The sequence below is a fragment of the Malania oleifera genome, chromosome 3 (assembly GCF_029873635.1).
Source record: "Malania oleifera isolate guangnan ecotype guangnan chromosome 3, ASM2987363v1, whole genome shotgun sequence".
NCBI lineage: Eukaryota > Viridiplantae > Streptophyta > Magnoliopsida > Santalales > Ximeniaceae > Malania > Malania oleifera.
Genome location: NC_080419.1, coordinates 50,509,407 through 50,523,120, shown reverse-complemented (window position 1 = coordinate 50,523,120; position 13,714 = coordinate 50,509,407).

The following is a 13,714-nucleotide window of genomic DNA, read 5'->3' as shown; positions in this document are numbered from 1 at the left end:
CTCATCTTGGAACATTAACATTGAATGCTTGATCAAAATTCAAAGGCATTCAAAAATAAAAATTTAGCCATCACAAATAATGTAGCATATCAAACCCTTGTCACACCCTGAACCCGGAAATGGGACCCAGGGGTGATAATATAACCTAACCTGTCTCTGTATCCAACAAAACATCCAAAGATACAATACAAAGGATGAGGGTCCGACCCCGTGGGGTTCGAGCACCCTATACACATCCAAACACAACAAAATATACGCAGCGAAAAAAGTCATTCTATATATACATGGTACCATACCAGAGTCTATACAAGAGCAGAACAAGACTTTATCATACAATGTACAACTGGGTCCCCAACATATCTTAAAACGGCAACCCACAAAACACAAGTCCTAACACTTACCCAAGTGTTACCTATAATACACCGGCTACTACGCTCCCGACACAAGGATGCTAGTTTCGGTTACTCGAAGGACCTGAAAAATATGTACGTGCAACAGGGGTAAGACACCTCTTAGTAAGGAAGAATGCAAGTTAGATCAGTGTGTGGCATTTGAATGTTATCATGACGCAACACATATACAGTTAAATGCAGTTCCAGTACTAATTTCACAATAGTGTATACACGCACACACATATGATCAAGTAATCTCAGTGTCGTCACACCGTTCGGCCCGAAGCTGGCCCACGACATACGGCGTTGGCCCGTAGCCAACCCGTGAAACACGGTGCCACCGGCACATGGCTAGTCCCAGACTCCCATGGCATCGTACCGGCGCTAAACTGGTGGATCCACACCCTTCAATAATCAGTCGATAAGGCTCACGCCCTCGGATGTAGAGTGGGACACTCTCAGTACCTAGAACAAATTCGAAACCTCGTTCCTACTCGCATTTCAACCAAAGACAACATAAACATGCATGCTCATATAACCAAAAAAACCACACCCATTTGGTAATCTAAAATCATGGTTTTCCAAACACATACAGTTTAAAACAAGTCAAGGCATGGTCATCCTTATAACACAGTATAAATCAACATATACATTCGGTTTCAAACAAAACCAGGGATGTAGCCCGTCGCCCCCTTTTTCCCAAAACTGTAATTAGGAAAAACCCATAGTTTCCTTGTTAGATCCCCCCTAAATGCGTAGTCAAAACATACATAAGACCGTGAACCACAATTCTACTAAGTCTGATTTCGAAAATAACCGACATAAACAGATTCATCTTACCTTTCCCCCAAATGGCAAATCCTAAACTCTAAAACTCCTAAACAGCGAACCGAGTTCCAAAACCCACAAATCCCAATACAAAAAATTATCACAACACTGTTTTCTACAAAACTACCAAATCAGAATTGAAAATCGAGCATTACGTCGATTTTACGCCAAAACCTGAAAAAGAACCGAATTGAAAATTCGATCCATAGAACTTGTAGAGAATCCTTCCACGATCCTCGTGGTAACTTCAGATCGTCAAATCAAACGATGAACGGCGAAGAAATCTAGAGAGAAGAAGTGTATGGAGAGTTTCTAGAGAGATAGAGAGAGAATATTTGATTTCTTAGTTGAGAAGTAATGAAAATGGATATTTATAGTACCGTTGACTCAGCAGTTCTAGTCAACGAATTGCGTCCTCGTCGACGAGACCTCATAGTCTTCTCGTTGACGAGACCATGACCTTGTCAAGCTTGGGATTTCTGATTTTTCGAAACCCCTCGACTTCTCCTCGTCGATGAGCCCTGAATTTTGTCGCACTTCACAATACCTCTCGGTTTCTCCTCGTCGACGAGCACCTGCTCCTCATCGACAAGAAATATGAGGCCTTCGTCGATGAACTCTGGCTTCGTCGACGAAGTGAACTCCGGCTTCGTCGACGAAGCCTGTTTAATTACCTTTTTACCCCTCTCTTATTTTAATTAAACCCACCTATCACAGTTTGGGTTCTTACAACCCTACTAGTGAAAACTTTCTCAATTCCAGTTATGAGCACTAACATTCATGATTGATTCTAAAGCAATAATCTGCTAGTGCTTACTAATAGACATCCTTACATGCTCAATTAGAGACGTTTACGTAGAAGTTCTTGTTTTCATCTAGAGAATATTCCCTTTATGCTTGATCCACTTAGTAACAATTGTTAATACAAGAGCATTCTCTTGTATAGAAAAAGGCTTACCAAATTACAATAAATTTTGCAATGAAGTATCTATTCGCAGTATCTCATTATGACTCAAAATTATGGGTATATTCTTAGTCTAAGATACTTTCCAATTAGTGGCTAATCAAGAGAATATATCTCCTATCTCCAAGAGCATTGTTCAATGAAGCCTTGTATACTCCTAAATGCTCATTGCCAAGTAGTAAGGACATACTTATCATGCTTAAATTACAAGTATGAAAATATTATATGCTTATTTTGAAAATATCCACTTATAATTACTTTGGCATCAAGTACTGGATTGAAAAATAACTCTTCAGCTAAACTCAACCTAATGAGCATCCCCCTGCCAAGGAATTCATGACTCATCATTTGGATCCTAATCAAGAAAGCAATACCAAAGTAATTTAGAGAGAGGTTATCTTAACATAGGAATTATCTACCTCTTATCAAAGATTCACTTTATTGAGATATTTGCTCAAACAAAGGCTTCAAGCGCTCAACAAACTGCTTAGGAAAATTCAACATCATATATTCTGCTATGCTTATCCTAGAGCTGCTAGCTTTCCACATAATCAGAATCAACGTCTTTAACTTTTAGAGGAAACTGCAAAAATCTATCCTCTGCAATGGCAATGTTGGAAGGCTTTGCTGATATTGCAAAGTGATGATCTGGCTTGGTAATCATCCTTAACTCACTTTGATCAAGTAAAGTGTCGCTTTGAGAATCAAATATGAAACTTCATAAGATGAAACCTTTTGGATCCTTATACTCACTCGTGGCAACATTAAATAAACAAGAAATTCATCTTATCATTACCTCAAAGCAATAATGGGTTCTCCAAATGAAAATTCATTCTTACCTAAGAAACCCACACTCAACCATAGGCCTCAATGTGTTTGTGCAATGCAATTTAGTTTCGAGCATTTGTAAAGTTATGGTTGCCTGAAAAAGAAGAAAATTCTCTTCTTGCACTCTTAAAGTCTTATCTTTTTAGTATCCTTTGTGTAAGAGTATCTATCCTTACTCCATTTATAAGCACTCACATCTGATAAATCAATTAGAGTTTTATATTATTGGAAAAGTATCATTGATTATTCATGAGTAAGGAAGCCAATCTAGGCAAAATAGGTGGTTTGGTTTTGCACGAACCCGTCGATGGTTTCAAGGGAAATCGTCGACGGAAATCAACCGAGAAGGTTGATGCTTAGGTTTAGTACCACTTTTTTTGTCAAAGAAGTCACTTAAAAACACACACAAAATCATCTTTAAGAAACACCCAAATCCTACTCTCTCATACCTCTATTTTTTACCTTCAAAATCTTCCAAAAAACCCTCAAATTTCTTCCAACAACACTGGTATCCAAAAGAGGAAGTTCCTTAAGGAGACAAGACAAGGTACCTATTCGTGATTCAACTCCTCCTCCTCAAACTCATGGAAGATCGAGAAAATTTTTTGAGGAATGGTCTATACAATTTGAACAAAGGAAGCCTACGCACATTTCAAAAAGGATATATCGAAGAGGAATGTTATAAGCAGCAAACTCATATCAATAAAATTCCTTAAGAATAACTTTCCAGTGTTCATAGACAAATTTAGGGCTATAGGCTAGGAGTTTTTAATGACTCATGATAACCCTGTTTATCCTAAATTAGTCAAGGAATTCTATGCAAACGTCGTACCTACTACTCCTTGAGAACCTGCACATTCCATGATTAGGAGTAAGGTTTTATATCTAGGTGCCAACACATTAAATGCAGTTATGATGTGTACAATATAGCAAGTCTTCCTAGCAAGGTTTGGCTCATACATAGGGATTGGTCTAATCCCTATGAAGCACTCCAACTAATAACGGGAAACCCAAACATACTAAAAGTGGAAAAACTCAAAAGCCAAGGATTTCATTGTAGAATTCAGGGTTTTGCACCACATGATTACCTATAACGTCTCGCAAAGATATTGTGGGCATGATACGATAACACATGAAGACATCTTCGCCATGTATTGTGTGTGGCACAGACACAGGATTGACTCCATTATTGTGCAACTTATGCAGGACACAATACGAAAGAAGAATGAGTGTTTGCTGTTTGTCTAACTACTAACTTGCATACTCTCCCATCACGATTCGCAGGTTCTATGTCGGAATATCCAAAATTTGATGACGAATATTCCAAGATCACCTTATGGAGACTGCATTTTGTACAAAAAATGAGAGATCCTTGCTATGGCTAAAGCAAGGACAGTAGGCATACGACCCAGTAGATGAAGTCGAGGAAACTATGGACGAATAAGACCTAGCAACAGGACAATTTGGTAACCCAAATAAGATGGAAGAACCTGACGCTAGTAGACAACCTAATGCCTACATTAGGCAACCTTTTGTTGGGATAGATGCACACGCATCAGTTCACTGGATCATGGGATTACCACACGTCTAGACAACTTAGAACATAGGGTCAATTCTCTTTACAACAGCATGGAGAATAGCCTTAATTGGCTTTTAGAACATTTTGAAATAAATGAATAGTACCTCTCTTTTCGACGATGATCAAAGGGGGAGAAATAAAATTGGTGTAATTTTTTTATTTTTGAATCTTGATGAAAGTTCAATTTGACTTTTATAATGCAATTCTATATGAATGGAATGAGTGTTTTAAATAGCAATTTTGTGAGGAAAGGAAATAACTTTCTAATTTTTGTATTGCGTGTTATATCGCTCTAGTAAAAATTAAATATAGAGTTGAATGAATTTTGCCTTATATGCATATAGTAAGGGGGAACAAAATTTATAACTTATTCAAACCATATGCATAAATTAAGGGGGGAGCTTTCAATAATATCTTGTAAGAACCCCAATGGTTTGTCATCATCAAAAAAGGGGAGATTGTTAACCTTAGTGGCTACATGATCCTAATTGTCATATTTTGATAATAACAACCCATTAGTGGTTTTAAATAAAATAATCTTTGCATATCAAGGTATGATAGACACAAATTCAAATGCAAAGATCAAGTAAATACTCAATAAGTTCGACATCATCAAAAAGGGGGAGATTGTTAGCCTTACTGGCTACATAATCATATTTAATGTATTTTGATGATATCAACCTAATTTGTAATTCAAAGTTAACCTATCTTTGCAGATCAAGTTAGTATAGGTACAAGTGACAAAGACATGAAGGTACAGGATCAAATGCAAAGATTGAGTGGACATTCGAGTAGGAAAGATCAAAGTGGACACTCACTCGAAAAACTCAAGCACAACCAACAAAGTCATAATGTAATAAGGAGTGTTTGAGGTAGGAACTATTGTAACTCTTGTTGTATTGTTTCACGCAAGATCATTAAGCAAAAGTTGAGCAAATGCATTGCATGTTAGTTTATAAAGTATTTAGGATATCACCAAAACATAAGTTCTATATTTATGAGTTTTCAAAGAACAAAACAAAGCGTTATATATATCCTATACTTACTATGTTTTCATAAGCGACAAGTTTTAAACAATCTTAGTATTATAAACTTTTATAGACTTGGTTCTGGTTGGGTTAAAAACTTGTTCATGTACCTAAAAATCAAGTTGATGAAGAAACAGGCCAAACCGTCATTCATGCACCTAAAAATCAAGTTAATGAAGAAACAGGGCAAACCGTCGACGGTTTGCCTCAGGATTCTACACCCAACGGCTATAAATGACTAGCTTTCAAAGTAAACAATTATTTTATAAGCCCAACGACCATAAAACGGCTAGTAGCTCAATTTTCCTATAAATACAAGTCCAAATACTTGTTCTAATATTGATTTAGTAATTTACATTACATTCCCAAACACATCACATTTTAGTTCATCATTCTTATGCTCAAAATCTCTCTTGCTCTTTAATCTAGTTGTGAATCATTACTTGGGGAGATTTGTGTGAGATTTTGATTGTATCAAATATTAGCTCATTCAATGAGCATTTATTTTTGTAAATTTTATTCATCGTCTTGTTGTTTAAGGGTTCTTGGTGAACCAAAGTGTAAGGGTTTTTGGTGAACCAAATTGCAAGGGTTCTTGGTGAACCTTGCTAGAAGGCTCTTGGTGAGCAAAAGGGATTTGTTCATGTGGTGTAAAGGCTTCTCTGCCAATGAAGGAGTTGTGTTAGCGAATTGTGGAAACCTTGAGTATGACTCAAGGCGTGGATGTAGGCAAAGGCCCAACCACATTAACATCGGTGTTGAGCTTTTCTTCCCTTCTTTCTAATTTATATCTTGTGCATGATTTATATTCTAGATATTGTGATATAATAATTTGTATCTTGTAAAGATTTTATATTTTGTAGAGAAAAGCAAAAATACACAAAAGAGTATTCAACCCCCCCCCCCCCTCCCCCCCTCTAGACTTGACTCTGGGGCTAATAGATTGTAAATCCCATCGAATATCGAGGTAGCTTATGACAAGCCATCTCATGCCACTGCCTTGGTAGATAAGTTAACCGCTTGATGTGCCTTGGCATGTTAATGATGTTTTAGGTTTGACAAACCACTCCCACTAGAAGGCACCGACGTCTTCATTGGGAGTATGTCAATATAGTCCTTTATCTACTTCTCAAAAAACCATACTATCGCATCCCTTTCCTATGTAGCTTCAACATCTAACAAACCCTTCCACTTTTTTTCTTACTCTGCTACTCTATTCTATGATTAAGGATCTTGTCAAAATCCCTATCAAATTTTATCCTTATCACTAGTGGAGCTTTCCTGGTCCATCTACTATTTTCATTTAAGAGGTCTACATGGTAAGGTTTCAAGAAATTTACATGGAAGTTCGGATGGACTTTTTCAGTCAACAAGAAAATTTAACAAGTAGCAACATTTCACACTTTCTTTTAAATTTCTAATGGACCATCATACTTCGGGATCAATCCCTTATGCATTGTTTTGCTACTGATCTTCTTCCAATCTGAGGTGCTCGTTTCTAAGTACCATATCTGCAATTGAACATCCCTCCTCATTTTAGCTGTTTACTTTTTCATCCTCTGTGCTGCCTTGGACAAACTATCTCTTGCCTCTTCAAACATTTCCTACTTATTGCAATCTAATCTGTATATAGTAGGGCATTGCCCACCAGTATGATGAACATGAACCTTATGTGAATTTAGTGACTAAAATCTCAATGACAACTCAAGATAGCTCATTCTTGTAGAAGAAGATTTGTGTAGGTTATAGCAGAACTAGGCAACATCAAGCAAATCAACCTAAATAGTGTTCTCAAGTAATATTTAAGCAAAACATTCACCTTATTAGTTTCGTTATAAGCTTGATGGTGATTGCTTGTTGAAAACTTCAACTCAACCCCCATTTGATTGAACAATAGTGTCCAACACTTGCTAATAAACCAATGCCCCTATCACTTACTACATCCTTTAGCATTCCAAAAATGTTTCCACACATATTTGAAAAAGCAACTCTGTACCACCTCTACAAGACAAAACATATAGAATTGGTATGAACACTACATACTTGGAAAATCGATCCACTATCAACAATAAAGTCCATAGACACATTTCTTCATGGCTTCTTTGGAATAGGAAGAGGCTGCAACAACCCTAACTCCCTTTGTCTCTTTAATTTGTCTTGTTGACCCTTAATATATATTTTCATAGAAGCTTCAAAATCTTCCTCCATATTAGGCCAAAAATAGGATATGATTAGTAGTGCCAATATCCTTTCTCTTCTCCGATGACTAGCTTATTGTGCATCATGCACCTCTCGCAACTCACTTCTATGTCCACTCGTAGAAGGAATGTATATTTTATTTCCCTTCTGTATAAAAATCCATCCTCAAACCAATATTATCATACAATCCCACTATTCACCATTTGTTGGAGTTGTTGGCTTAACAAGGCTTAATCTTGTTTTGATAATGACAAACCAAGGCATCTAATTGTGCTATCAAGTGTATTTATAGGTATTACAGTTTAAAAGCACAATGAAAGATGAATAATGGAAAGCCATGAAGAACAAAAGTAAATTAAAAATGGCTATTGAAGAAAAGCTTGGATGAAGATCAAGCTTAAGGATATGAAGACCTAGTTAGTTTATCATGTGTATTGTTAAACTAGGTTTCATGTAAGTACTTCTCAATTGGTTTTTGTTATGAAACTCTTAGGATATTTATTTGGACCTTAGATACCTTTTCAATTCTTGGAAATTTTTTTTATAAAGTCCAAATGTTATTTCAAAAGGTTAAAAATCATTTTTGGAATCAAAATATAAAAGAATATTGAATTTCGGGATGATCAGGCGCCTAAGGCTAATGCTCCATTGACCGAATGCAGGAGTCTAAACAAACTAGTCTGGCATCAGAGAGTTTGGGCGACCGATCCTTAGGTTCAGTCAACCAAATGGCTACTGTCATTGTTAAAGTTCTAGACACTATTGGTTAGGGCGACCGAACTTTAAGTTCAGTCGATAGAGTGTGTTTAGGCGACCGAACGTAGAGTTCAGTCGACCAAATGACTACTGCCAGTTTTAAAATTCATAAGTTAACTGGTTAGGGCAACCAAACTACCAATTCAGTTGATCGAAGCGCTACGATAAGTTTCACAAACGGCAAGAAATCTTTCCGATTTTCAAACATAATGTTACCAAAACACGCACAAACGGCTATAATTCAAATGTGCCTATATATAGCCAACCCAAATCGTGTTAGGGCAACTAGAACACATCGATTTACATTGAAAAATCCTGTTGTGTGCCATTCTTGTTGAAACTTATTTTTTGAGTTATTCTTTCAAAGTTCAAAGCTTTCAAAACCCAAAAAACTGAGCCAATCTCTTTGAGCTTCTTAGAAAATATCTTTTAAGAGTATTGTAGTGCTTATTGTGTACAAATCCACTCTAGTTGGAGAGTTATCTTTGTACGAATCCATTCTTATTTGTTTGCAAAAGACTGACGACTCTGTGATTGAGTTGTTGACAAGCGGAAGGATTGTTTTTGATTGAGAGGCTTCTCCGCCAACTAAAAGAGAGAGGTGTCTCCACATACTGAAGGAGTGATTAGTGAATCATCATAGCAGGTTGCTTGAGGCAAGGATGTAGGCACGGATGCCGAACCCTATAAAAAAAATTTGGTGTCACTCTTTCCCTTATCTTCTTTATTTTCAAAGCATATTTGTGTATGTTGTGTATGTTTTGAATACTCTTATTGATCAAACTCTACTATAGTTACGAATATAAGTTTGATTTAATCTTGTAACGACCTGCTTATCTTATCATTTCATAAACATACTAAATAAAATAGTCAACCTGAAACCCGTGGATAGTAGGGACACCTGTCATACACAACGGAACCTAGGCAGCAGTATATGTAAATCATCATTCTTATAACCACAAAAATATAAAATACCAGAGCCAACTACAACCCACAGTAATACTGTTTCATATACAACCTCAAAATATCAAAAATACAACTAGGGTCCCACACAAAAATCTTCTGACCCTAGTCCAAACTTACCCTCTTAGCAGAGTAGTACAATCAACTCAACGGCGGTCACGCTCCGCCGGTCTTTCTGGGTTTCCTGAAAATTATTTAAGTTCGAAGATGAGACACTTCTCGGTAAGGGAAAATAAACTAAATACAGTTGTGTAGCAACACGAATATTTAATGATAGTATAGATATACATTGCATTTTTCATACCAGAAAACATTAATCATTTAATAACTGCATAAACGTATACTTTCATATTTTTAATAAATCATACTAATCATAACAGTCTAGTATAGCTAATAATAATGAAAACATATTCAGGATGAATAGCTAGCTGATGTCATGTATTACCCCCCATGACGGGTTGTGCAGCCCAAAGGCAGGACCCGACAATGGCTGGCTAACCACTAGCGAGTCAAAAATGTCTGTAAGTACGATGAGCCCACCACACCCTGATCCGGACTGCCAGGTGGATGTCTACAACTCTACTCTGAAAGCCACATCGACTATCCATCTCTCACCCCCTCGTGGAGTGGTTAGCACCAATATGAACATAAATATATTATCTATATAGCTACGGAATCGTACTATTGAAACTGAAGTAAACTAATATCCAGGTTCTGAGAACATATAATACATGGTAATATAGCGTTTAACATAAATTGATTGATAGCATTTTCTATAATTTCATAAATACGGCCTCGCGCCGAAATCATACGTAAAACACGTCCTCGCGCCGGCTATCAATCACGTCCTTGCGCCGAATATCTCATACATATCATTTTGAATAATAAATCAATTATCATGTATTTTCAACATCATTATATACTGTACTATTTCATATTCCTGAAAACATGTTTTACTCGTAAAATTATCATATCATAATACTTTTCATGAAAAATAATATTCATGTCACACATAGCTGAGTAAATTCGCACATTTCATTCTAAAATTTCATTTCCTGTATAACAGTAGTATTTCCCCAAATATGCATTTTCTCAATAATATTCAATAAACACATGCTTTCCTAAAAATTAATTTACTGATAAATAATACTAATTTGCATGGAAAAATAACTACTTTAGTTTATTTCCTTACCTAACACTGAGAAGAAACCCTCCTAAAAACTTACTCGTCCTGCACCCGCAGAGTTCCCTAAGCAACACCCTGAAACCAACAACTACCAAAACTAAAGTTCAGTATTTTCCTATGAATATAATTTCCTATAACTATGAAAAGACCAAATTTGGCATAAAAAGTCTTACCTCAACTCAGGGATGAATTTCAACTCGCTTCCACCAACGATCCGCTCCGACAGATTTGGAGAGAACTTTCCCAAGAGCGTCATGGTGGCCTCAGATCGTCGATCTGGCGAATGACGGAACCGAAATTGAAGAGAGAGAGAGAGAGAGAGAGTTTCTGTTAATTTTCTGCGTAAAAATCGGAGTTTCAACTATTTATACGGCCAGATTCGTCGATGAGACATGTCACCTCGTCGACAAGTCCTGTAGAAAGTTCATCAACTAACCTACACCCTCGTTGATGAATTCCAGACTTCCAAAAATTCTCTCTCGGTATCTTCTCATCGACGAAACTTGTCTTCGTCAATGAGAACCTGATAAATTTTCTTGAGTCATTGAATCCCAAAGTGCAACGTCGTCGATGAAGTCGGCTACCTCCTACTATGACTATTTCCATTTCCCTTCCTATCTATTTAAATACCATTATTATTCGAGTCATTATAAATATGCAGGAATTTTATTGTATTGGTTCATTAGTCATTCAAGTTATAGCATAAACTTTTTTGTGGCTGAGCATATTTTTATCAATATTAATTTGCTATAAGTATTATCAATATCTTGTAGTTTGGTTTCATATTCAAATCTTAGATCATGCTCCTCAGAACTTAAGGATATATAAATTGATAACTTTATTGTTTAAGAATACTGCTATTGATAAGAAGTTAGAGCACATGTAAAATCAGCTTTAAAATTGATTAAGCTTCCGCACATAAAATTTTAAAATACCCAATTCACCCCCTCTTGGGATTACACCTCAAATTTCAGGAGTCTATGAAACTTAGAATCCGTCATTATAACATATTAAACATAGTCTAAGAAATTGCATTATAATTGTGTAAGGGTTGTGACACATACCTTTACCTCTTTTCAACTCAAGGCATCAGCCACTTGGTTCTACCTCCCTAGTTATGCACCCATTCGAAGTCAAACTTAGCTAGAAACTTTTGCCATTGGGCCTACTAAAGTGAGAGTTTATTATGAGTTTTGAAGTAAGTGTTGGTCACATTATTAATCACCATAGTGAATCAAGTTACCAGCAGGTAATGTTTCCAAGTCTCCAAGAAATGCACTACTATAGTCATTTCCTTTTCACGAGTGACTTGGCCTCAGCTTCTTTCAATTTTCTACTCTCAAAGGCCATCAGGTGTCCATCTTGCACAACAACTCTTTCGATAGCCCTGTTAGAAGTGTTTGTATTACCTCAAAAGGTATATTGAATATAGGAAATCATAGCACTAGTTTAGATGACACTACTTGCTTTAGGTCATCAAAGGCACATTGACATTCATCTATTCATGCCCACTTTTTTTCGTTCTTTAATAAGTTAATCAGTGGAGCAACTCTTTTCAAGTACACATAGAGGAACTTTTAGTTGGCCAATCCCAAGAATGATAGAATTTTAGCATCCTTTGAAGGTACAAGCCAATCTAAAACAACCTTAACCTTTAGTTCATCCATCCTTACCTGACTCTTGCACACCTAGCGTCCTAAGAACATCATTTTTTGGCAATAAATTTCACATTTATCCTTTTTGATATACACCTAGTTTCCCCTTAACTTAATGACACTTTCTTAAAATGTTGCACATGATCTTCCAAAGAATTGTTGCATATAACAATGTCATCCAAGTAGATAACAACAAATCAATCTATATATTCATAAAACACATCATTCATAAAATTGTAGAAAGTTGTAGGGGCATTGGTCAAACCAAATGGCATTACTAGGAATTCATAGGAGCCACATTTGGTCACATAAGTCATTTTTTATTCATCCTCTTTTGTAGTCCTCACTTGCCAATATTCTGACCACAAGTCTAGCTTTGTGAAGAATGAAGCTTTTGCTAACTAATCAAACAACGTTGGGGCTAAGATATTTGTTCTTTAGCGTGACCATATTCAAGGCTTGATAATATACACACATGCGCAATGATCTATCCTGCTTTTTTTTTTTTGGAACAATACAAGAGCACCATAAGGAGCCTTGGAGGATTGAACGAGTCATGCACTCAACAAATCATCGAACTGCTTCCTTAATTCTACCAACTCCAAAGGTCCCATTATGTTCAGGGCTTATGTAGGAGGTCTAACACTAGGCACCAACTCTATTCGATGGTTAGTTGCATGTTTGGATGGGAGAAATTTTGGGAGTTCTATAGGCATTACGTAAAATTTTTTAAAAAAAAATCCCCTAAAAGATCTCCAACCACATTAGGGAGTTCCCCCAATTGGTTTGGTTTGATTTCCATAAGTGTAGCCAATAATGTAGAATCCCATTTTCATATTCAGTAATTCAATTGTATGGCTTAAATGACACCCACCTTTTGCTTTCCACACTTCTTACTTGGTTCCTTGTGAATTATAGGAAGAAGGCAAGATGCCTTCTTATTTGAGATTAGCATTCCAACAATGTGGGGCATCAACATTGTATTGGTTTGCACAAAGAATTTCTCGAGTATGACATCTAAATCATCGTCATCAAATTGCATTTCCTTTCCCATGATCCTACAATTAGAACAATAGTGATCATTTTCTGAATAAGCCTTGCTTATGAAATCACAACCTTGATCAACATGAAATTTGAGTGAGTTTGAGGCTAAAATTTTCCACTTTTTTCTCTACAACAAAGTTGTGGGTGGCCCTTGAATCCACCATAGTATCAAATTTAATGCCATCGATCTTCCCTAGAACATATATTAGACCTTTCTGAAGGAGGGCCTTTTGTAGTAGTGATTGCATTTCAATAACTATAGTGGGTTGACATGCAATGGCCCCTCCACCTA